Source organism: Moschus berezovskii, chromosome 4, assembly GCF_049115385.1.
Source record: "Moschus berezovskii isolate FMDL1 chromosome 4, NW_MosBer_1.0, whole genome shotgun sequence".
NCBI classification, from domain to species: Eukaryota; Metazoa; Chordata; class Mammalia; order Artiodactyla; family Moschidae; genus Moschus; species Moschus berezovskii.
In genome coordinates, this window is record NC_142463.1 from 95406783 (window position 1) to 95431920 (window position 25138).

Here is a 25138-nt window from a genome sequence, read left to right on the forward strand (position 1 = left end):
CATGGCAACCCACGCCAGTATTCTTGCCTGGAGGATTCCGTGGACAGAGGAGCATGGTGGGCCATAGTCCTCGAGTCAGATGTGACTGAAGCGACTGAACACTCATGCCCAAGTGGCATCTTAAGCCTCCCTGAGCTGATAAGACAGCTGGGGCTCAGGAGAGTGGCTGCCTGTCTCCTTCCTCATTACCCTCGGGGCTCCCATCTACTCAGGCTGGGTGGTGGCAAGGATGCAGCAGGGTCAAGGGCACAGACCCTCACAGGGCCCAGCTTAAGACATGCGAGTCATGAGGTTTTGCACAGAAAAGCACTTGGCCAAAAGCACATTGCAAAGGGTAAACTGCAACAAAGAGTGACATTCTAGGGAGGAAAGGGAGAAAAAGACTGACCTAAACAATTGAAAGTGTGGGCGGAAAAAAAGGCAAACCGAGATTACTCTTGGGAGACAAAAACTTAGAGCTAGAGAGAAATAAAAGTCCTGTGTGACACACAGTCTGTCAGCCGCTGCGCCGCTGAAAGTCACCCAGCAGGACGAGCATGCCGCCAGTGAGATGGAAACTGCCAGGGCAATAATGCATCAAGGAACACCGGGGCCGGTTTTGGCCACGGGTGAAACGGGAGCACATCTGGGGTCAAGAAAGGGCAGGGCGCCTCTCTGCAGTTGCCCAGCTGCGGCACATGTGCTGTGAGGACCAACAAGGGTCAGAATTAGCATTAATTGCCCAATAATAGCAACAGTCATGCCATACTTATAGACGGTAGATCCTCTGACCACAAATGGTCAGTAAGTGAAAAGCACTCAGCCAACCAAGACTCAGGGTACAGGACAGTACATCATCCTTTAGGCTTTTGGTATGTGTTTTTTTTATTTTTTCCTTTTTTTAAAAAAAAAAAAAAAAAAAACTACATTTAAAATTTATTTTTATACAATTTTTAAAGTTTGCTTTCCATTTACAGTTATTCCAGATTATTAGCTACACTTCCTGTGTTCTGTAACACAGCTTTGAGCCTATCTTACAGCATAGCCCCCACCCCTATAACACCTCCCCACCCCACTGGTAACAGCTAGTTTGTTTTTTGTTTCTGTGAGTCTGCTGCTTTTATGCTATATTCACCTGTCTCATATTTTTTAGATTCCATGTATACATGCCTTTTGGATTTTAATGCAATAAAACTTCTTCTACCTCTGTACAGAGTTGTAAGCCATAGAGGAACTCTAACAATTTTGGAATTCATGGGGTCTCTGGAAGATTCTACCTTGCCTTCCTGAATCCCCGTGTTCTGTGGTTGATCGCAGTTGAGTTGGAGCAATGTGTCCAGAGTCCCCGGGGGAGGGAACTCTGAGGTCCCCAAAGGCTGAGTGGACACAAAGCCCCTGTCATCCTTTCTGGAAGTGCACACATGTACTGACCACTAATCTCTGGAAGCATCTCACATAGCAAAGGCCATCGCCTGCGTCGAGGCCATCCAGATTAGCAAATCTGCATAGTGTCAGTCTGTGGGGACGGCTGCTCTTGATTTAATTAATAGTTTGTTTGTTTGCATGATTCTCCTCAGGAAGGACTATTAGCACATCAAAAGGATGTTAACAGTATCCTTGGTAATAATAGAGTAAATACAAACCTAGTTTATCACTTTGTCACTTTCAACAAACACCACTCTGATGTCCTAACCTTTTCCAATGAGGTGCCCTATTTAAGTCAACAGCCAGCCAAGTGGGAAAAGGGAATACAGGCTGGTCTGTGAACTAGTTCATGGTGAAAAACCAAAATAATTTCTATAATGACATCTATTTATTAACTCCCCCAAATCTGAAAAAGTGCCAGAGGCATGTGTATGATTTTTCCTTCCTCCCTCCTTCCACTTAAAAGCTTTTGTAGAGAACCTGCTGGGCCGATAGTATTTTCTTCACATCTCAAGGGAGCTCTTTGTAAAAATGTTTTTAGAACACTAATTTTTATAACACCCCAAGAAATGAAGGAAAGGTGAGTCATTTACATAAAATTAAGGATTTCTGCAGATTCCATTTCTGTCCTACCTCTTAAAGAAAACAGAGGGAGAACAAGAACTCTCCTTGAAATTTTAGGCGCCAGCTGAGGTTTGATTCAAAAGGAAAATGCCTCTGAAGGAGGAAAGCAGAGACCAGAGAGTATGGCCAAGCCCTTCAGTAGCACAAGACATGCCAAGGTGAGGGTGAAGCCAGGGACCCCACGATGTATACATTAGGGTATGACTGGGGGAGTTTCTTTCTGTGTGGCAAGACTTCCCAGTAAAATCTCTCCAAACTTTCCATAGAAATTTTGACAGTTAAGGCCTCTGGACTATTTTCAAAAACTGAAATTAACTCTTTGGCTAAAAGAAAGTGTTTATTGTAGTTATGTACTATAGTCATCTTTTAAAATTAATTAATTAATTTTCATTGAAGTATAGTTGATTCACAATGTTGTATTAGTTCCAGGTTTATAGCAAGTGATTCAGGTATATATATATATATATATATATATATATATTCAAATTCTTTTCCCTTATAGGTTATTACAAAATATTGAATAGAGTTCCCTGTGCTATACAGTGGGTCCTTGTTGATTATCTATTTTACATACAGTAGTGTGTGCATGCATGCTAAGTCGCTTCAGTCATGTCCAACTCTTTGCAACCCCATGGCCTGTAACCTGCCAGGCTCCTCTATCCATGGGATTCTCCAGGCAAGAATACTGGAGTGGATTGCCATGCTCTTCTCCGGGGTATCTTCCCAACCCAGGGACCGAACCCATGTCTCCTGAAATGTCAGGCAGGTTCCTTACCACTAGTGCCACCTGGAAAGTCCATATAAAGCACTGTTTATATGTTAATCCAAAACTCTGCTTTCCCCTTTGTTTACCATGAGTTTGTTTTCTACATCCTTGTTTTTTAAGCAAAACATACTGGACATAATCTTAACTTTTTAAACAGTCATCACCTGTCATGTATAAGCCTGGTCTTATTACCTAGAAACTGGAGAAATAAGTTCAGAAATCAAAATCTCACTGAGGCAACTAGAATGATACCCAAGTAAAAGGGTGAAATTGCCTTTTGCCTCTTCTATCTCCTCCTGAATCTGTTCCTATCTCCTCCTGCCTGTCAGAACTCAGGTTCTATCTGGCACTTCCCCTTCTCCAGGAAGCCCGTGGGCCTCAGGGCAGGTTAATCCAAACCCAGTTTCTCACCTCCACTTACTCCTGGGCATGGCCTAATCTCAATTCCTTGCCAGGGGTTGGTTCAGAAATGATCATATGATTAAGCCAACAAGGCAAAAGGAGAGGCTTTCTGAGAGCCTCTGGGGAAAATATCTTTGTACTGGGCAGGCCAAAAAGTTCATTCGGATTTTTCCAAAAGATGATAAGGAAAAACCCAAACGAACTTTTTGTCCCATCCAATACTTCAGAAACTGCCATAGGAAGTCTCTCAGAACATCGTTCTTCCTGGCTGTGAGGCAAACTGCTCCCTGGTAGCTATCTTGCTACCAGGCTGAGGATGATAGTGACAAGTGGGAAGAGAACAGAGATAAGAAAATTGCAGGGAAACCCAGCCAGAGCCATAAGACCTCATCAGCCAGAAGACCATAAAGCCTTAGATACATCTGGACATCAATTGTGTGAGCTGTACTTGTTTTATAACCTGGCTTGAGTTTTCTCAAGATTTATAAGTTAGTCTTGACTAAGACAAGTTATCACAAACTAAAAACTTCCAAATAGAACTAATGACAAAAGACAAAACAATTGCCTACATAAAGAGTGTAAAATTGACTAACAGAAACAAAGAAGAGAACATGCATTGTAATATAACAAGATGGCTTTCTCTACAGTGAAAATGATTGTTATGAAATAATTTAACGCTGAACCTAAAGCCTTGTCATCATTCAGGACAGTTTGACTATGACCAGATAAAAGGATCCAAAGTCTTAGAAACAGGTATCTACCATGGCCATACTCAACCTGAAGTTGAGTTGTTGAAGTTGTTGAACATAGAAGTTGTTGAAGAGGATGAAGGAATACATCCTACTGTACAGTTTAAAACAGCCCTCAAAATGCCCTGGTTGATAGGCCAGAGACTATTCTAGAGGCTTGGAAAATAAGAATACAGTTTCTAGTGGATGGGGCATCGGCTAGAAGAGGGTCAATCAAATTTATGGAAGTCAAGGCCCATTCTGTGCATAAATAAAAGTGGAAGTCTTCAAGGAATTGAAAAGTGTTCCCTTCCCATCTGAAATAGTTCCCTGAAATTCCTGATGTTTGAAATTATGTTAACTCAGGAATAAAGACAGTCTCTTAACAACAAGAGATAAAGGCATCAAATGGAACTTTCTATGAGAGCACTAATATGGTACTAAAAACTCGCTGTTCTAAAATGGACATTACTTTCTGTCCTACTAGCTCTAGAATCTCTAGAATATAAGCTTTGTGAGGCTAGGGATATCTTTGTCTTGTTCATTGCTTTGTCCCTCATAACTAAAATGGTGCCTAATTCACAGTGTTAGTCCCTCAGTTATGTCCAGCTCTTTGTGTATCCCGCCAGGCTCCTCTGTCCATGGAATTCTCAAGGCAAGAATACTGGAGTGGGTTGCCATTCCCTTCTCCAGGAGATCTTCCCAACCCAGGATTGAACCTGGGTCTCCTGCATTGCAGGCAGATGCTTTACCATCTGAGTCACCAGGGAAGCCTCATTGTACATGCAGAATAAACATTTGTAAGTGAACAAATGGGACAGCTGAATTCTTACCAAGAGCAAACCTTTATAGAACAGAAGAAATCTTTAGAGGATGCTATATGGCTGAATGAGATAAAGGAAAAATAAAGCATACAGAATAGAAAGGGCCAAAAATAAATGGGCAAAAGCTAGGAAAGGCAATTTTTTCTTGCTTCATTTAGTCAAGGACAACTCCTGATTAGATTCTTACACTAGACCCACGTCAGGGAGTTGGGAAACCCAACATCCTTTAGGCTAGGGAGTCACAGACAGCATTTGAACCAAGTAGCAGAACCATGTTGCACCTGCACACAGGCCTGTCCTCATTCTCCTCCAATCCCCTTCCAAAGTCCAAGGGTGGATTTATCATGAAACTCATGAAGGGTAAGCTGTGGTGACCTTCATTTACTAGGAGGAATCCTAACAATGTATTCACTTGCCATAAGTTTTTGCAAAATGTGTTTAGTCACAATAGCTAGGACTGCCATCTCTTTCTTCTTCAACTTGCCCTCTTATCCAGTGGCTCAGGGTAGTGGCAGGCATTTTGGGGGGCCAGATAAGGCAAGTTCATGTGGAAATATATTTATTTCTGTTTAATGGGATATATTCATGTGATTCCTATCTCTTGTATGTATAATTATTTCTAGCCATTCTGTTGTAGGAATGCCTTTCAGGAACATTCCCACAACCTACTGTGGAAAATCATCTGGTTGTCCTCACATAAAGTGGCAGGTTTAAATGTTGTATCACAATATGAATGTGTGCTATGACCTTAGTGGAGGAAAATAAAGGTTTGAAATGGAGCCAGAGGGCAGTCTGGAAATTCTTTCCAGAAAATTCTTTCCAATCAATTTTAAACAAAGGATTCAGAATTCATTGACATCTACTCAAATAGAAGTTCTTTCCTATTAGGACTATATAAGGCTATGGATTTTCCCGTGGTCATGTATGGATGTGAGAGTTGGACTGTGAAGAAAGCTGATCGCCGAAGAATTGATGCTTTTGAACTGTGGTGCTGGGGAAGACTCTTGAGAGTCCCTTGGACTGCAAGGAGATCCAACCAGTCCATCCTAAAGGAGATCAATCCTGGGTGTTCATTGGAAGGACTGATGCTTAAGCTGAAACTCCAATACTTTGACCACCTCATGTGACGAGTTGACTCACTGGAAAAGACTCTGATGCTGGGAGGGATTGTGGACAGGAGGAGAAGGGGACGACAGAGAATGAGATGGCTGGATGGCATCACCGACTCGATGGACATGAGTTTGAGTGAACTCCGGGAGTTGGTGATGGACAGGGAGGCCTGGCGTGCTGTGATTCATGGGGTCGCAAAGAGTCAGACACGACGGAGCGACTGAACTGAACTGAACTGACTGATGAAGATGTAATGTCTACTTTTGTGGGTTTTGTACCACACAAAGTTATTTTTCATCTATCTGTATATGAAGTCAACGGAAATTACTCTGACATCTAAAGAGACTTGTAATGAAAAAAGATTCTTCAAAAGTAGTAAATCATTGAGGAATAGATCAATTGCTAATAAAAATAATAAGTATTTTCTTGAATCATTTAATGGTCTGATTGATGAAAAAGAGTGAGCTCTATGAACGTATTTGAAAAAAAGTATTTGTATTTCTTTATGATTTGACAGGAATATGGACGAGGATGATATAATTCACAATATACTAGTACAACAAGGACACAGACAGTAGAAGAGTTAGCCATGAGCACCATCCGCTCAAAACCTCTAAGATTAGGCTCTAAACAACAGCAAAAAACTGGGAATGCTCTGGAATCATATAGATGACAAAAATTTGGGTGAAGTTTCCAAAATTTGACTATAATTCTAAACATCTGTGTGATGATACCAAGAATAAGCTGTGATGCACACAGAAACTTTTCTACAATATTAATAAACAAATATGATCAACAATGCTATAGGAAAGAATGATTTATCATTATACTCTCTGGACAAAATATTATAAGGTCTTTATTATATAAAGAAGTAGAGTATGGAGCCCCCCAAATGAAGGAAAAATCACATAGTTAAGGAACAAAAATATCGTGTATTTTTTTAGATTGTGTCATGTAAATATTTTTAAAATGTGTAATTTATGGTGATTTCTCTTATTACTTTAAATAAATACTCAGCCTTGAGCTTAATTTTGTATTAGAAATCTTTTTCTTTTAAAAGACCTGTTAGGGATTTCCCTGGTTGTCCAGTGGTTAAGACTTCTCCGTCCAGTGCAGGGGGCACAGGTTCGATCCTTGGTTGGAGAGCTAAGATCCCATGCGCCTCTCGACCAAAAAACCAAAACAGAAATAGAAACAACGTTGTAACAAAATTCAATAAAAAGTTTAAAAAATGGTCCACATTAAAAAAAAAAAATCTTTGAGGAAAAAAAAATAGGCCTTTTAAATTATACAATCTTCAGATCTCCAAAGCAATAATCTATTGAGGGGAAGCCGTTCTTGATCCACCTATGCTTCTATTCATTTTAACTCTGGATTGATTAAACCATTACTCAGATTTTAAAGCACACAACACACACACACACACACACACACAAAGAAAAATTTATAAAATGGATGATATGAACTAAAATGAATTTTTACGTATTATCAATCTTTCCTAACAGCACAACCATCCTGACACTCCTTCGGATTTGAGTGGTAGGATGGTATATGTGTGTTGGGAATGCAAGGAAATTAATAGGGTTCTGGAATTCAGGAATCCTCTTAGGGTTTATAAAGTGAAGGAAAAAAAAAGAGGATCATTGCCCTAGGCAATTGTATGTAGAGAACAGAGAAAGAAAATTTACTTTGGACTTGGAGTATCTTGGGTTTAAATCCCAGTCCTACTGCTTAAATAGTTGTGTGACTGTGAGCCTTGATTTCTACATTTGTGAAAATAGGCAGAATATTAAGTGCCTTTTAGAGCTTTTGTGAAAATTAAATGCTACTACTGAAATTAAATGAAGCTATAAGGATTAAATGAATAGGGCTGTTTTAAAGAGTAAAGGTACTCAGTAATAGGTGTCTGTAAATGTTAGCTTCCTTCTTAAATATATAGAGCAGGATGTCAACTTATGCAAAGAATGTACATTTGTTCTGGTCATAAATGTCAATGCACTTTCTGACAATGCCAGTGAATTGTAGAGACTACATGGATTATATTTCACCTTTTTGCCTTATCCTGAAGTTAATACCAAATAGGACAATGATATGTGTGGGAAATTAAAAAAAAAAGAAATAAGAATGTTTGGTAACATAGAAAGAATTGTTTAACATACCCATTCATCAATCATGATGTAAACAATTAGATACCATTTCATCTCTCAGGTTGGCAAAGATGAAGGATAAGAATGCCTGCCTGCCATTGGTAAGGGTGTGAATGGAGGGGTACGCTCAAAACATGGAAGGGTGTTTATAACATTGTTGAAAACAGGAGAGTTAACCAAAAGATTATGACTGTATTTGGTAGAAATATGTGTGTGTGTAGATAGATAAACACATGTATTTTAACCAGATATAGTATGTATATTTTATGTATACATTATCAATGTGCTCTCTAAACTCAGTTTCTGACTGTAAAATAGGGATAATAACAGCACCTATCTTACAGCATCTTTGTCTGGATTAAATTAAATACATAAAATAATCTGTAGACAGTGTTTAGCAGTGTCTGGCACATAAGCACTTAATAAATATTTACCATTGCGTTACTCTAGGATGATGCCTAAGTCTCCTGTTATCAGCACTAGCTTAACTGTTCTTCTTTTCACCTTGGGTATCTGCTGACCTGATTATGACTTGTCCCTTTAAGAGTAACTAGAACACTGCTGGAGATGGGGTGGCGAGATGATCAGGTATCAACACATCCAGTCATCTGAAGGCCGTTGGAAAACCCCATCTGATTGGGAGTTCCTCCTGAAAGCCAGGTCTCAGCGCTCTTCTACAGATGCATCCAATTCCAACTGATACAAGAGCCACAAGGACAGCCTTGTGAATGCCCCTCAGAGACGTTATGGCCCAGATTCCAGAGCATTCTGGGACCTACAGACCCAAGGAAAAAGTGAGGAAAGAGCTGGTTTGCTTTCGTCGTGCTTTCCCTCCTTCACTCACTATGGAGATATATTGCACAATTGGATGTAGCTTCATTTATGCACTGTGTCTCCTTTTCCCTGACTCCTGCTTGCCTTGCTTTCTGTTTCTATTTCCACTCCTTTCCAAGATGTTCATTTCCAGAACTGCTTCTGTGCTTCCTTCTCCGGGCACCAGTCTACCCCAGTATCTCCTTTCTCCCCTCCTTCCTTCCCTTTCTCTCTTCCTTCATGTCTCTCTTGAGACAGGTCTAGTGGCCTGGTTGCCATCTGCTGCCTTTTTTTTTTTTTTATGAGGTTGAGATCAGATGGCATCTAATCGATCGTCATGGTCTCCATGGTTACCAGGGTGACAGAGCACTTGGGAGAGACACACTCTCCAGCCTGGGGCTGTCAGACCATTCCTGAGAGGGAGAAAGAAAATAAAACCTCTTCCATCATATTTACACATTTACATCTTTCTCAAATGCAGCAGAACACAGACCCTGTTTGTGTTTTACATAGCTACCTAGTGGCTTGAGGCCAGGGAATGCAGAGTGACTTTTCTCTATCCAAAAAAAAAAAAAATGCACAAGGACAAAAGTACAGATTTTTTTTTTTAATCTCAGGATACTCCCACCTCAACTCCCCACGCACAGATTATCACCTTTTTTCCTTTCACTTTTTAATGTCTGGGCATTAATTTCTTAATTCTAATGAGGTGTTACCCTTCCGGTAAATCACAGAGTAGTTCTAAAACTGACAATTGACAATTGTCAGCTTCAGAAATAGGAAGAGCCACTTATAAAATCAGCATCACTCTAACATTTGATTAAAATCAGTGATGACATTAGTTGTGACTTGTTCTTTGGCCAAGAATTATTTGTAGTGCAGGAAGCCATTCTTCCCACGAACAGCTGTCACATATGATGAAATGTAGGCAAAATAACCCTTCTTAATGCAAAAGGGTGCCGGGGCATAACTGGTCGGTAATGCTTTAATGCACAGGGGCTGGCCAATCTGGGCCTTATTATAATAGAATATTCTGGCATTGACGGCCCAGATCTGGTTGAAAGAGACGTGAGAAAGGTCTTGGTAATAAGGATGTATAACTAATGAAACAAAGGCTAGATTTTTGGAGAATCTGGGAGAGAAGAAAACAACCAATCTTCATATCATTAAATAATGTTAAAACTGCAACTGGAATGCGGTCTTTGATTTATTCACACACCTTTAATGCTAGACACAGATGACCTGGGGCTATCGGCTGTTTTACTTCCTCTCCTGGTAATATTTTATGTTTCATAACACTTATTGGAAATTCTGCTCTTTTTTCATCTTTGTCAGAGAAAACTAAACTTAAAATTATGACACAAGTCCAAGGCCTATAAGTAATTATTCTTCATTTAAAGTAAAAATATCACCTCGAATGACGGGCAGTGCCTGCTTCTTCCCTTTGTCTCTGATGTCACTTCAGACCTCCTCCATTTCCTCTGTACAGTATCTTAGTGAGATTCAGATATATTCATCTGCAGTGCCTTTGGCTGTTAAGCAAATATCACACTGATATTTGAAATAGAAATGATGCCATCAATTGGAGGAGAGACTTCAATATAAAGGGGAAGTAATTTCTTGTGAACACAACCGCTCTTACTCACTTCACACTTCTGCTCGTCTGCTAATGCCTGCTTCTCTTCCCTCTCTACAGTTCTTCCCACCCTCCCCCTCTTTCCTGGTGACCTCTATAGGATAGCCAGGGGAACTGCTTTTACTTTAAGTCCCACATCCTCAGAAAAGCCCTCCCCACCCCAGACCCCATGGCTCAGAGACCTGTGGTGCCTTATGGTCTTGCTGATGTGTTTGTTATGGATATCGCTGGTCTCTTAAGCTCTAGAGGGGCCCTTGCTTCTGGCTCTTCCCTTACTTTCTATCTAGTTAGCCCTCACGAAGGTGTGATGAAGATGATGGCAACCTGTTTTATCTACTATAGTTGGCTTTCCGTTTTAAGGCCTTGGATCTTAGCATTCTTGATCTGCAGAGATTTCACTTGCTTCCTGGCCTCCCAGACTCTGGCATACAAACGTGCTGCTCAGAGGTGTGTTCCCCCTTGGAATGAAATGAGTCGTTTCTTCCCATCAGGACGACTGCCGCAGCATGGTGTCAACTCACTCCTGCCTTTGGTAAATTGAGTTTGTCAGTGCTAAGCCACACAGCTGAGTGAAATGTTGTGTGATGTGGGCTGTCTCCTGGGAGAGAGAAACTGGCATAAACCACATCCTAATGGGATCCAGAAACAAAGAAGCGTGAATGAAGTGTTAATTGCATTCATAAAGACATTAACAAAGGAATTAAAATGGCAGCGGCTTCCTCCTCCACTCAAAATTCACAGGAAAACATGTGACCCCAAAGAATGTTTTAACGATAATCATCAAAGTGTATTGTTTGCCCACTGCAGAGATGACTCTCCATAAATATTAACTTATCAAAGAACAAACATTTTTTGTTCATTATCTTGAGTACATTAACTCGCAGACAGTTTAAGGTACCCCACCTCCAATTCTGTTCTCTCTCCTTGCTGCCTTTGTATGATTTAAGTTTCCAAAGAATCAAGAGGCATTTTCAATGCTGCTTCATTAACCATAAGGATGTCTGTTAACAGTTTGAACCTAATCAATCCTGCAGTTCTTATTAGAGCAAAATGCTCATTATCTGGGAGATTTTTTGCTTTTAAAAGTAAAATGATGACTGGGGGTTTGTTTTGCAGTCCTTCTTGAATATTCCAGAGATCATCCACAGTGTGGGCAACCTGGGGCTCCCTCCCTCTGCCCTTTGGCAGGGCCCCCAGCTGCTGACAGCAAGCAGGGCTAAGCTGCAAAAGGGCAGAAGGCAGCATTTGACTGAGGATGGATCACATTGATGAATATTGCGCCTGCTTAATGAAGTGGAGGCCACAGATTTGGGGCCTTTTATGGTTCTTCTCACTCAATTTCACCCTCACAAACCACACCACTAATCCCGGTCGCTCATTCTGTGTATGTTTGCAACTGGTGACTCAGGGACTAGATAAAAGTAAATGAATCTCATCTAGATGACAGTGATCAGAAGTCTTAGTCTAAAATGGAAACAGAACTGGAAAGGGTGTTCACATAGAGCAGCTCATGTAGTGCATGCTACTCCAGGAGCGATTCCTACCCTTATCCTGCAGATAAGAAAACAAAAGCCCAAAGAAATTAAGTCAAGTCCTGGGATTAGAATTCAGGTATTTTCGATCATCTGACTGCTCTTTCTACTGCGGGAACCACACTCTCTTGGGATCTCATTTGATTCTCAGCAGAATCCTGTTGAAGTAAGGCAGGCTGTATAAACAAGGGAGTCGATCTGCCAGCAGCCATATTAACGCAACCAGAGGAGCAGGTGCTCTTAAACCCTTGCCTAGAATTTGGCCGAACAACTGTAGTTTTCATTCTAGCCTAAGTCAACCATATTCGTAGAAGGTGGCAGATTTAAAAGTGACAAAATTCTAGTCTGTTGTATGTGTCCAGGCTGATGAACATGGGTCAGTCAGAGGAAGAAGCTCAGAAGTGCAGGCAGCATCTTAGGAGAGCTACATTCCAGTCATCAGAATCAGACCCAGTGAGTCTCTGGTAGCTTCTACCTCTGTTGAAGATATTACAGGTATTTCTTTTTGGATATTACATGTACATTAAATTTAAGGATATCACAAAATTCTTTAAATAAAAAATTTTGGATTCTATGTTGCTTTGTATTAGTTGTTCTTAGTTTCATATCTATATTACCACTCAAAAAATGATTGTCTTTGTATAAGAACACATCATCCTTAATATTGAACCCATAATCTTCAAGCAAATTTCGCTCCAGTGTAGACATACCACCAAGTTGTTCAGGAGTCTGATCCAAACAGCAGTTTGAATTAATTATCTAGATGTCATTATTTAACAGTAAGTTATTAATTAATTAATTATTTGCCTAAAAATGTTGACTGAGAATGTGGAAGAGTTTGATACTATTAATATAAGCATCTACTGATATTTAAAAACACCTAGGTAATCATCTAGTAAAATACCTGGTTTTTATAAATTATTTTCCTTTCATTTTCTCATTTGGATATTGAAAAGACACACCCTGAGATGTCACCCAAATCCTGGAGGGAAGGGGGAGTTTAAGGCTTTTATTCATTCTATTTATGTCAAAATTAAAAGAATTAATTCATACTTCTAAACCAGAATTGTGTCATTGTTATAGAGTGATGATTTTGATCATTCATTCTTTTCCATTCATGGAAATCCAAATGGATGAAGTCATTTTACAAGTCTGTACTGTCCATTATGGGTAGCTACTGGTCAAATGTGGCTATTTAAATTAAAATTAATTAAGATTAAGAATTAAGTTTCATATTCTAAGTGCTCAATAGCTACCTGTGATTGGTGGCTGCTATATTGGACAACGCAGATTTATAGAACATTTTTGTCACCATGGAAAGTTCTATTGGACAAAGTTGTTCTAGAGCAAAAGATTGAAACCCACACAGGCCACAGAAATACATCCCATACCCAAACATCTATTTGTAGAACAATATAGTTTCACTGGGTCTTCCCGAGTGGTGTTAGTGGTAAAGAACCTGCCTGCCAATGCAGGAGACAAAAGAAAAGCGAGTTTGATCCCTGGGTCGGGAAGATCCCCTGGAGGAGGGCATGGCAACCCACTCCAGTCTTCTTGCCTGGAGAACACCATGGACGGAGTAGTGTGGTGGGCTACAGTCCAAAGAGTTGCAAAGATTTGGACACGACTGAAGTGACTGAGCACACACACACGCATAGATCCACTGCGAGTGACTTGTAGGACCAGGCTGCTGGGGCCTGGGCATCAGTGAGGAGGTGGCCTGCAGCCTTCTTTCTCAGAGAACTGGCCATGAGTGTCATGGGAGAGGATGCGTCTAATCTCTAGAGAAAGGGCAGGTGCAGATGAGCCATTTCCATTTTCCACTCCTGCAACTCCCAGAACCTCCAGTCAAGACCTGCCGCCAAGTTGTACTCACACAGAAGCCCAAACCAAAGAGCATTTTGGATTAATTTTCTGGCCGTTACGTCTTTGCAAAATCTATCTTGTGCCTTTGATTAAGGATTTTCTTTCTTTTTGCCATGAATTTAAATGAGTCTAAACCTAACAGTGTTTTCCACCAGCAACGATATTTAGAATAGGCATTGACCAAAAGAAAGAAGGCTTTGGACAAGTCAGGATTATAAGAGACTAAACAGTACAGTTTGGTGTTCCTGGACTGACATCTTTAAGTTAATGCCATTCATTGACTGCATCATTGCAGCAAGTAAGCCTATGCACAGACTGAAGTTCTTCCTCTGAGATGGAAAAATGGGAATAATCCCCAGTGTTTGCTGCATTAGCCACTTAACCTTGTATAAACTTATAAAACTTAAAAGTGCTACATCACCAATCATACCCTTTTCTCTCATGTATCGTACGAGGACTATCTTTACTATATCAAGAATGAGATTGAGATGGGATGTCTTTTATAAGATTTTCAGTCATTTGCAAAAAACACATGAGATAGACAATTCTCATTGTTTTAATCACACAATTCTTCAAAGTGGACTTATTGGGAACATATTTTATATTCTTAGTAGACTCTAAGTCCCTTGAAACTGATAATACATTTTGTAACCTAGAAATACCTGATACAGTAGGAGTTTCTCAGAACCTTGGTTCAATTCCATCAACACATATTGCATTGGCAAAAAAGTTCATTCGTTTTCATTTACTGAACAAACTAATGAATGAATAAGAAGATTATGAGTGACGAATTTGTCTTGCCTGGTAACTTTTAGCTAATAGCTGTAGGAACTTGGAGGGCATGGGGAAGAGTTTCAAATTTTGAGAAGAAACACAGATCATGAGCTTTTTGAAAGTGTTTATCACTTCAAAGCTTCCTTTGACTTTCCATAGGATTATAAGGGGAGTGAAAATTTTTGAAGGTCAACTGTGTTTCAATTGATGGAGCAGAAGTTCGGTGATGTGCATCTAGCTTATTCTCGCCTTTACAGAATTTCCTTTCTGACATTCTTCCTGGAAGTAGGGAACCTAAAGGAATATATGAATGTGTTTTGTATTGATGACTGAATGACACAATAATGGAGTTAGCTGACATTGAAAATGATTTACATGATTGAGCCCAAGTCCATACACTTTTTTGTAAACTTAAAACAAATTCAGAAGTTAAAGTGATCACAGGAGAACCTTGAGCTCCATCTCCATATTTCTAATCATCCTTGATAAATCAGAATCCAATCCCATCTTCAACATTTTCGAGAAAACAGAACCACAGGTGTATGCTAAAGGCCACAGAAGGGACTTTTAAAAATATAATAACCTCTTTTGTGTTTTAACAATGCCAGTCACCTATGTAAACACATTTTGTGATGAAGCTTTCTAGGTCATCTATCTTTAAATCATCATGACTCATATTTGTCTCTTGTTCCAACTATTTTTCTGGTTCTCTCTTGCAGAAATGATTTCAATTAGAGCCTGGAAAGGGTTGATGCAGAACTCTTGCTCGGTGCTTGCCAACATGGGAATTGGTTTTAAACATGGCTGTTTCTCATCCAAAAAAAAAAAAAAACCCTTCCTGCCCTGGAGTTAGAAGAGATTATTCTCAGACAGGCGTTTAGCTGATTTTTAATGTCAAAGAAACTTAATTTGCAAACTCGTTAGAAACTCTTTAGTAAAAGCTGCCTAGTAAAACAGATGATTAATATTGGTAAGCTCCTCATTTGCATATTAATGAGTCTCCATACTCAACTAATTAAAACTACACTGCCTGTTTGAGGACTTCTAGACTGCTGGTCTTGTTTCCATGTACAAACATGTATTTTAATAAAAATAAGGGTTAGTAATCATGTCTGAACTTTTCTGATGTACTCTTTCCACCTGTGACACTTAGGACTCCTTGAGAGGTCATAGAACCATCTCAAAGCAGCCATTTCATTGGCCCAAAGGTCACTTTTGTTCTAGGATTTGTGTGCTCCTTGAGGTTTTGATGGGAAGAAAATTGTTGTAATATTCATAATTGAAATAATTGAAAATAAGTAAGAAAGGCATCCATTGTATCTCGATATTTGTTTTCCTGAAGTCTTATGCTATAAATGTATCTTTCCAGTATAGTATTTTTTGATATTGAACCTTAGCTACTCTACAATTTTTTCTACTTTTTAAGAATTCTAATAAAGAATTACTGGGTGGGGAACTAGGCTAATCTGTTTCAGAAAATTATGCTTGCAGAAAGCCTAGTGACTTGGTCACAAATCCCAGCTCTCATTGTTGAGAATGCATTGGTATTTTCACTGTACACAAAACAAAACCAACAAGACAAACAAAAATACCTATGAAAATGAAACACCTTTTATTACAGAACCCTCAAATGAGATTCATGAGAAATTATATTAGTCCCAATAATCAAGTGACATTGGCCAAATTGCTGAACTTTTTACTCATCTATAAGAACCAAAATTAAATACGCAGTGAATGTCTACTCTGTCCCCAAACTGAGTCAGGTGCCACTGCTGGGTTCTTCTACAGCGTTTAGTGTTTAGTGTTCTAATAGACCACATCGTGTAGTTTTGTAATCATATTCTTATTTATTTATTTATGTTTTTTACTGGAAAACTCTCCATAGCAAGGCCTCTGTCTTTTTCATTGTTATATTCTCCAATGCTCATCCCAGTGATAACTGTGCATGTGCTAAGTTGCTTCAGTTGTATCTGACTCTGTGTGACCCTACTGACTGTCGCCTGCCAGGCTCCTCTGCCCGTGGGATTCTCCAGGCAAGAACACCAGAGTGAGTTGCCATGCCCTCCTCCAGGGGATCTTCCTGACGCAGGGATCAAACTCATGTCTCCTGCATTGGCAAGCAGTCTTCTGCATTGTAGGCAGATTCTTTACCACTGAGCCATCAGGAAAGCCCCATAAGGTTCTTGATGGCTACTTAGCTTTAACCAATCAAATGAATACTAAGAAAACTGACTTTAAAACTAAATCAACTGGGAAAAAAGGCAGTAGCTAAAGAGCAACAACTTTTGCTGGTGTGGATAATAGCAGGTGTAGCATAGCTCTGGAGGAGAAGGCAATGGCACCCCACTCCAGTACTCTTGCCTGGAGAATCCCAGGGATGGCAGAGCCTGGTGGGCTGCCGTCTGTGGGGTCGCACAGAGTTGGACACAACTGAAGTGACTTAGCAGCAGCAGCAGCAGCATAGCTCTGGGGACAGCCGTCCTGGTTGGAGTCATATCCCTGATGCATGGCTTTGAAGGTATGATCTCAGAGTCTGCAATGGATGTGGCATTTTCTAGACTCTTAGCATGTAAACTATAGCAGAGGGAGCAGTTCCCTTGGCAGGCAGCTTCCAATGTGATGTTTGAAGCCATTTTTCCTGAAGATCTTGTCTAAGGCTTAGCCATCTAGCCCTTTCAGTAGTTTTGTAGGCATCAAATTCCTTTTCTTTTTAAAACAATCAGCATAGTTTCTGTCTTCTATACTGAACCCTGATGGGTAGGTTTCTTCCCAGGATTATTATGGAGTTTCCATGAGACATTTTATGTAAAAGTGACTGGCTTTTAGTGAGTATTTAGTAAGAGTTTTCTTCTCTCATAATTTGTATATATTAAAATCACAGATAAAACAGGTGTTTTGAAAGACTCTGATGACTGTCTCTTAGTTTTCAGTTGACCTATAGACACAATCTTCAATCAAAAACTTAGAGTCATACCAACACATAAACATGGAAATATAGAGACGCAAAATGCATCCTTCTTCTATTCATTCTTTTAGCAAAACCTTAATGACTACATATTAAGATCAAGCGCCTGATCCTGAACTTGGACAAATAATTTTCTCTTCCTGAGTCTCAGTTTTCTCATTTCAAAAAATGAAAATGTTGAACTATACCATTTCTAAATTTTCTGTCTTCTTTGCTTCAAAATTGTGTGTTCTTTATATCACTAAAAAATTAACTCTCAATTTGATCTATGCATATGCAATCTCGGTTTGTCTCAGGGTTATAGGTTTCTCGACTGGTTCCAAATAAGAAAAGGAGTACATCAAGGCTGTATATTGTCACCTTGCTTATTTAACTTATATGCAGAGTACATCATGAGGAATGTTGGGCTGGAAGAAGCAGAAGCTGGAATCAAGATTGCTGGGAGAAATATCAATAACCTCAGATATGCAGATGACACCACCCTTATGGCAGAAAGTGAAGAGGAACTCAAAAGCCTCTTGATGAAAGTGAAAGAGGAGAGTAAAAAAGTTGGCTTGAAGCTCAACATTCAGAAAACAAAGATCATGGCATCTGGTCCCATCACTTCATGGGAAATAGATGGGAAAACAGTGGAAACAGTGTCAGACTTTATTTTTTTGGGCTCCAAAATCACTGCAGATGCTGATTGCAGCCAAGAAATTAAAAGATGCTTACTCCTTGGAAGGAAAGTTATGACCAACCTAGATAGCATATTAAAAAGCAGAGACATTCCTTTGCCAACCAAGGTCCGTCTAGTCAAGGCTATGGTTTTTCCCGTGGTCATGTATGGATGTGAGAGTTGGACTGGGAAGAAAGCTGATTGCCGAAGAATTGATGCTTTTGAACTGTGGTGCTGGAGAAGACTCTTGAGAGTCCCTTGGACTGCAAGGAGATCCAACCAGTCCATTCTAAAGGAGATCAATCCTGGGTGTTCATTGGAAGGACTGATGCTAAAGCTGAAACTGCAATACTTTGGCCACCTCATGCAACGAGTTGACTCACTGGAAAAGACTCTGATGCTGGGAAAGGTTGGGGGCAGGAGGAGAAGGGGACGACAGAGAATGAGATGGCTGGATGGCATCACCAACTCTATGGACATGAGTTTGAGTGTACTCCGGGAGTTGGTGATGGACAGGGAGGCCTGGCGTGCTGTGATTCATGGGGTCGCGGAGAATCGGACATGACTGAGCGACTGAACTGAGTGGTTTGGAATTACATGAGAAGAGTTGAACATGTGCTTTTAAGTACTTGTTATTTCTCAAGTCAGCTAGGACCACCACCCCCTTATCAATAATAATACATTTTCTTGACCCAGTGAATCATGTATCTAACACTCTTAAGTATAATTCTTTCCTCCCTTTAACATTTCAGAAAGCACTGTCATCATCATTGGTAACATTTATTGAACAATTACTATTTATTACATACTTTGTATTTTCTTATGCCCATGACTTGGTGCCCATTTAACATCTACAATGCTCTATATACATTTTTGATATGATGAAACTGAGGCTGAGAGAAGTAAAGCAAGTTGCCCAAGATCATAGAACTAGTAAGTGGCAGAGCTAAATCTTGGCTAGGTTTATTTGAACCTAAGGTCTCTTTCTTAACTACTACAAAAGATGACCTCTCGATAATAATAGTGATGATGATAATAATAATAATTAGTAGCAGCAGCTTTGAAAATACTGCTATTTTATTTATTACCTTTATTGATTTAATACCTTTATATAGGGTGTGCAAGCTGTCACTTCAGTTGTGTCCAACTCTTTGTTACCCCATGGACTGTAGCCCACCAGGCTCCTCTATGGGATTCTCCAGACTAGAATACTGGAGTGGGTTGCCATGCCCTCCTCCAGGGGATCATCTCTTACGTCTCCTGCATTAGCAGGCAGGTTCCTTACCACCAGCACCACCTGGGAAGCCCACTGAGTACTTACCCTAAATGCCAAATACTCTGCTCTTTTATTCATATTCTCAATTCATTCTCATAATTTACAACCTAAAATCTATTATAACCTCCATTTTGTATATGAAGAAATGGAAGCTTATTGGTTTTAAGCACCTTGACCAAAGTTCAGCTAATCATTTGTGGAGCTGGGCTGTGAGCTTAGGCAATATGAAACCAGTGCCTTATGGCCTCTGGTACCTTATGGCCTCCTGCTTCCTGTATCAATGGGGTTGAGGGAAAAAAATCTTGACTTTGCCTTAATTTATGGAGGACATAAATTGTTTGCATACTTAAAAGTCATATAAGTAACAAGTACCCATGGCACTCCCCACAACTGATTCTGTTCATCTGTGTGCTCTGACACCACCAGGACAGGTGACTCCTGCAGACTTGTGAGCACAGAAAGAATGGATCAAGTGGTCTATGCATGCAAGAAGTGCTGTGCCATGGACATGCACTTCTGCTCTCAAATTGGTGTATGATGACCTCAACAATCCTTTTAACTATCCTTCCAGCGCTATAGAGTTTCTAACTCTGTTTCTATCAAGGTGATGGTAATTATGGGAAATCACTTTATATTCTGTTTTAAGCATTATTTTTAATGTTATGTAGATATGTGTTTAAAATGTACATTTTTGTGGGGGTAGGGGTTGGGGAGAGTATGACCATTTAAAAATCTGAATCAATCTTGTAAGTGACCTAGATGCCAGCTAAGAATTTAAGAAGGAGAAAAGTTGCAAATCCAAGCAATTAATTATTAAATATTTAAAAGCCAAGTGTAGTACCTATGGGCAGAGAGGCCCTTTCCTTTGAGGAGGTAAAAACTAATTGCAAACACAGAGCTGTTGAGCAGTCACACTGTGAAGCATTTATTGTCTTCTGTTGGCTGAGCCACATGAAAAGAAAGGTGGAGATCCAACAAAAATGTATTTCAAACCCCTTGGGAAATTTATTCAATAAGTCCACATGAAAAGGAATAGATGATCATGAGAGCCAGGGAGAAAGGCAGACGGGGACGTTTACTCTGAGTTGCAGAGAGGTTTGTGAGTCCTGAGGCTTTCAATCCCTGAAGGAGACAGATCTAGCACATAGTAGGTGCTCAAAAATTATTAAAATAACTAGGAAATCAATGAATGGATGGATAACTTCCCCCACTATGTTTGAGAAGAGAAAATTTTATAAATATTATTGAAAAGAGTATTTGTGATGGATTGAATGTTTATGTCTCTCTCCAGTTCGTATGTTGAAGTTCTACCCACCATCAACATGATGGAATTGAGAGATGGAATTGGCATTTGGGAGGTAATTAGGGTTAGATGACAGCATAGGTGTGGGGCCTTGGTCTGATGGGATTAGTGCCCTTATAAAAAGAGACACTGGAGAGTTTGGCCTTCTCTCTCTCCCCAACTGCACAAAGAAGTTATGTGAGAATGCAGGAAGAAGGGAGCCATCTGTAAACCGGGAAAAGAGTCCTTCCCAGGAAACAAAAAGCCTGGCACCTTGATTTGGGACTTCTCAGCCTCCAGATTGTTAAAAATAAATGTCTTTAGTATTTGTTATGGCAACCTGAACAGACTAAGTCCTTATATATCTTTAAATCTTACTCTACTTGAAGTTTTAGTCACTCAGTCATGTTTGACTCTTTGTGACCCCATGGACTATAGCATTCCAGGTTCCTCTGTCCATGGAATTCTCCAGTCAAGAATACTGGAATGGGTAGCCATTCACTTCTCCAGGGGATCTTCCCAACCTAGGGATCGAACCCACATCTCTTGTGTTGCAGGCAAATTCTTTACTGTCTGAGCCACCTTGTAACTTGTACAGTTATACAATAGTGTGTGTGTATATATATATATATATATATAATTTTAATGTTTTTTTAATTAAGTAGTTAATTTTGAATGTGAAATAACTTGCCAGTTGAATGAGAATCATAGTATTTTCTATGACTCAGAAGTCCATGTCCAAGGAGAAATTGGTACTCAGATTGTAGGACCAATTCCAGGGCCCTACAGTCAATGTCGGAGAAGGGAAATGGCAATCCACTTCAGTGTTCTTGCATGGAGAATCCCAGGGATGGTGGAGCCTGGTGGGCTGCCATCTATGGGGCTGCACAGAGTTGGACCCGACTGAAGCGACTTAGCAGCAGCAGCAGCAGCAACAGTCAATGTGGTGGCATAATACCAACATGTAGGCAGCATACCAAAGAAGAAATTCTAGTTTCTACACTATAGCTAAGACATAAACTCACTTTGCAGTCACTTTCTCTTCTTTTTCTTTCTTCCTTGTATTGGACCTTTGGGACACATAACAGATAGAAAAGCAAACAGAGGCCATGGGGCTTTGAGACAGGGTATGCTGGATACATGATAACTGCCATAATAAGAGATTTCAGAGGAGACTCAAATCCCTCAGGGCCTGCTTCCTGAGGTCAAGTTTCTGGGGTTGCAGAGTGTCAGCAGACATATTTCTTTCTCTCTCTCTCTGTCCTCCTCACAGTGCATACAAACCATTCCTTAACTAGCAAAGTGCGGTACTAGCAAATTTTAGACCAGTACTCTTGCCTAGAAAATCCCATGGACGGAGGAGCCTGGTAGGCTGCAGTCCACGGGGTCGCTACGAGTCAGACACAACTGAGCGACTTCACTTTCACACATTGGAGAAGGAAATGGCAACCCACTCCAGTGTTCTTGCCTGGAGAATTCCAGGGACGGGGGAACCTGGTGGGCTGCCGTCTATGGGGTCACACAGAGTCGGACACGACTGAAGTGACTTAGCAGCAGCAGCAGCAGCAAATCCTGGTTATGAGAGCTTCTGCTTCACCTGTGGGAGCAGTCCTTTCTTTGGGTATACATAGCCAGGAGCTGATAGCTTTTCCTAAAATTTGTCATAAAGATGAAAAAGGTATAGTAAAAGAGCAGTTGAATCCTGGGGACTAGGGTTAGATCTCATGTCTATTTCTTATTGACTATGATCCTTAGTACCTTGCTTAATCCTTCTGAGACTTTCTCCTTCTCTGTAAAAGGGGGCTAGTAATTTCTTCCCTACCTGATTCAGTGATTTGATCTCAGAAACAAATGAGGCATATTTGGACATAAAAAGTTCAGTTCAGTTCAGTCGCTCAGTCGTGTCTGACTCTTTGCGACCCCATAAACCACAGCACACCAGGCCTCCCTGTCCACCACCAACTCCCGGAGTTCACTCAAACTCATGTTCATAAGTTGGTGATGCCATCCAGCCATCTCATTCTCTGTTGTCCCTTTCTCCTCCTCCTGCCCCCAATCTTTCCCAGCATCAGGGTCTTTTCCAGTGAGTCAACTCGTCGCATGAGGTGGCCAAAGTATTGCAGTTTCAGCTTTAGCATCAGTCCTTCCAATGAACACCCAGGATTGATCTCCTTTAGAATGGACTGGTTGGATCTCCTTGCAGTCCAAGGGACTCTCAAGAGTCTTCTCCAGCACCACAGTTCAAAAGCATCAATTCTTCAGCAATCAGCTTTCTTCCCAGTCCAACTCTCACATCCATACATGACCACGGGAAAAACCATAGCCTTGACTAGACGGACCTTGGTTGGCAAAGTAATGTCTCTGCTTTTTAATATGCTATCTAGGTTGATCATAACTTTCCTTCCAAGGAGTAAGCGTCTTTTAATTTCATGGCTGCAATCAGCATCTGCAGTGACTTTGGAGCCCAAAAAAATAAAGTCTGACACGGTTTCCACTGTTTTCCCATTTATTTCCCATGAAGTAATGGGACCAGATGCCATGATCTTTGTTTTCTGAATGTTGAACTTCAAGCCAATCTTTTCACTCTCCTCTTTCACTTTCATCAAGAGGTTTTTGAGTTCCTCTTCACTTTCTGCCATAAGGGTGGCATCATCTGCATATCTGAGGTTATTGATATTTCTCCCAGCAATCTCGATTCCAGCTTGTGCTTCTTCCAGCCCAGCATTCCTCATGATGTACTCTGCATATAAGTTAAATAAGTAAGGTGATAATATACAGCCTTGACGTACTCCTTTTCCTATTTGGAACAAGTCTGTTGTTTCATGTACAGTTCTGACTGTTGCTTCCTGACCTGCATACAGGTTTCTCAAGAGGCAGGTCAGGTGGTCTGGGATTCCCATCTCTTTCAGAATGTTCCACAGTTTATTGTGATCGACACAGTCAAAGGCTTTGGAATAGTCAATGAAGCAGAAATAGATGTTTTTCTGGAACTCTTTTGCTTTCTCCATGATCCAGCAGATGTTGGCAGTTTGATCTCTGGTGCCTCTGCCTTTTCTAAAACCTGCTTGAACATCTGGGAGTTCACAGTTCACATATTGCTGAAGCCTGGCTTGGAGAATTTTGAGCATGACTTTACTAGCGTGTGAGATGAGTGCAATTGTCCGGTAGTTTGAGCATTCTTTGGCATTGCCTTTCTTTGGGATTGGAATGAAGACTGACCTTTTCCAGTCCTGTGGCCACTGCTTAGTTTTCCAAATTTGCTGGCATATTGAAAGTGAGTGCAGCACTTTCACAGCATCATCTTTCAAGATTTGAAATAGCACAACTGGAATTCCATCACCTCCACTAGCTTTGTTCATAGTGATGCTTTCTAAGGCCCAATTGACTTCACATTCCAAGATGTCTGGCTCCAGGTGAGTGATCACACCATCGTGATTATCTTCATCATGAAGATCTTTTTTGTACAGTTCTTCTGTGTATTCTTGCCACCTCTTCTTAATATCTTCTGCTTCTCTTAGGTCCATACCATTTCTGTCCTTTATCGAGCCCATCTTTGCATGAAATGTTCCCTTGGAATCTCTAATTTTCTTGAAGAGATCTCTTGTTTTTCCTATTCTGTTGTTTTCCTCTATTTCTTTGCACTGATCGCTGAGGAAGGCTTTCTTATCTCTCCTTGCTATTCTTTGGAACTCTGCATTCAGATGCTTATATCTTTCCTTTTCTCCTTTGTTTTTCGCTTCTCTTCTTTTCACAGCTATTTGTAAAGCCTCCTCAGACAGCCATTTTGCTTTTTTGCATTTCTTTTCCATGGGGATGATCTTGGTCCCTGTCTCCTGTACAATGTCACGAACTTCCGTCCAGAGTTCATCAGGCACTCTATCCATCAGATCTAGTCAGCGAGAGGCACCGTCCGGCGGCAAAGACGCGAGAGGCGCTGCCGGGGCGCAACCGACCACGCAAAGAAGCGCGGCCGAGAGGAACTACCCCACGCTACCCCACGTCCAATCAGCGGTGGCTGCGCGGGCGCAGGAGGGCCGAGAGGAGCTACTCCATGTTCAAGATAAGAAGGGGCGGCCTTGAGGAGATACCCCTCGTCCAAGGTAACGTGCAGCGGCTGCGCTTTGCTGGAGCAGCTGTGAAGAGATATCCCACGCCCAAGGTAAGAGAAATCCAAATAAGACGGTAGGTACTGTGAGGGGGCATCAGAGGGCAGACACACTGAAATCATAATCACAAGAAACTAGTGGATCTGATCACATGGACCACAGCCAAATGTGGTCCACTGGAGAAGGGAATGGCAAACCACTTCAGTATACTTGCCTTGAGAACCC

At 40.7% G+C, this 25138-nt stretch overlaps 1 protein-coding gene across 3 annotated transcripts in view; it reads right to left on the bottom strand.

Moving 5' to 3' along the window:
- The window catches only part of NHLH2 (nescient helix-loop-helix 2), a 104149-nt gene that overhangs the window by 62314 nt on the left and 16697 nt on the right, over positions 1 to 25138 (bottom strand). Inside the window, exon 3 of one of the 3 annotated variants that reach the window (XR_016037262.1) lies at positions 18392 to 24940. The exons of the other annotated variants lie outside the window; for them this stretch is intronic. The gene's annotated coding sequence lies outside the window, so the exon portion shown is untranslated. Of the gene's footprint in view, positions 1 to 18391; positions 24941 to 25138 lie in introns of those variants that run through there. 3 annotated transcript variants of the gene reach the window in all.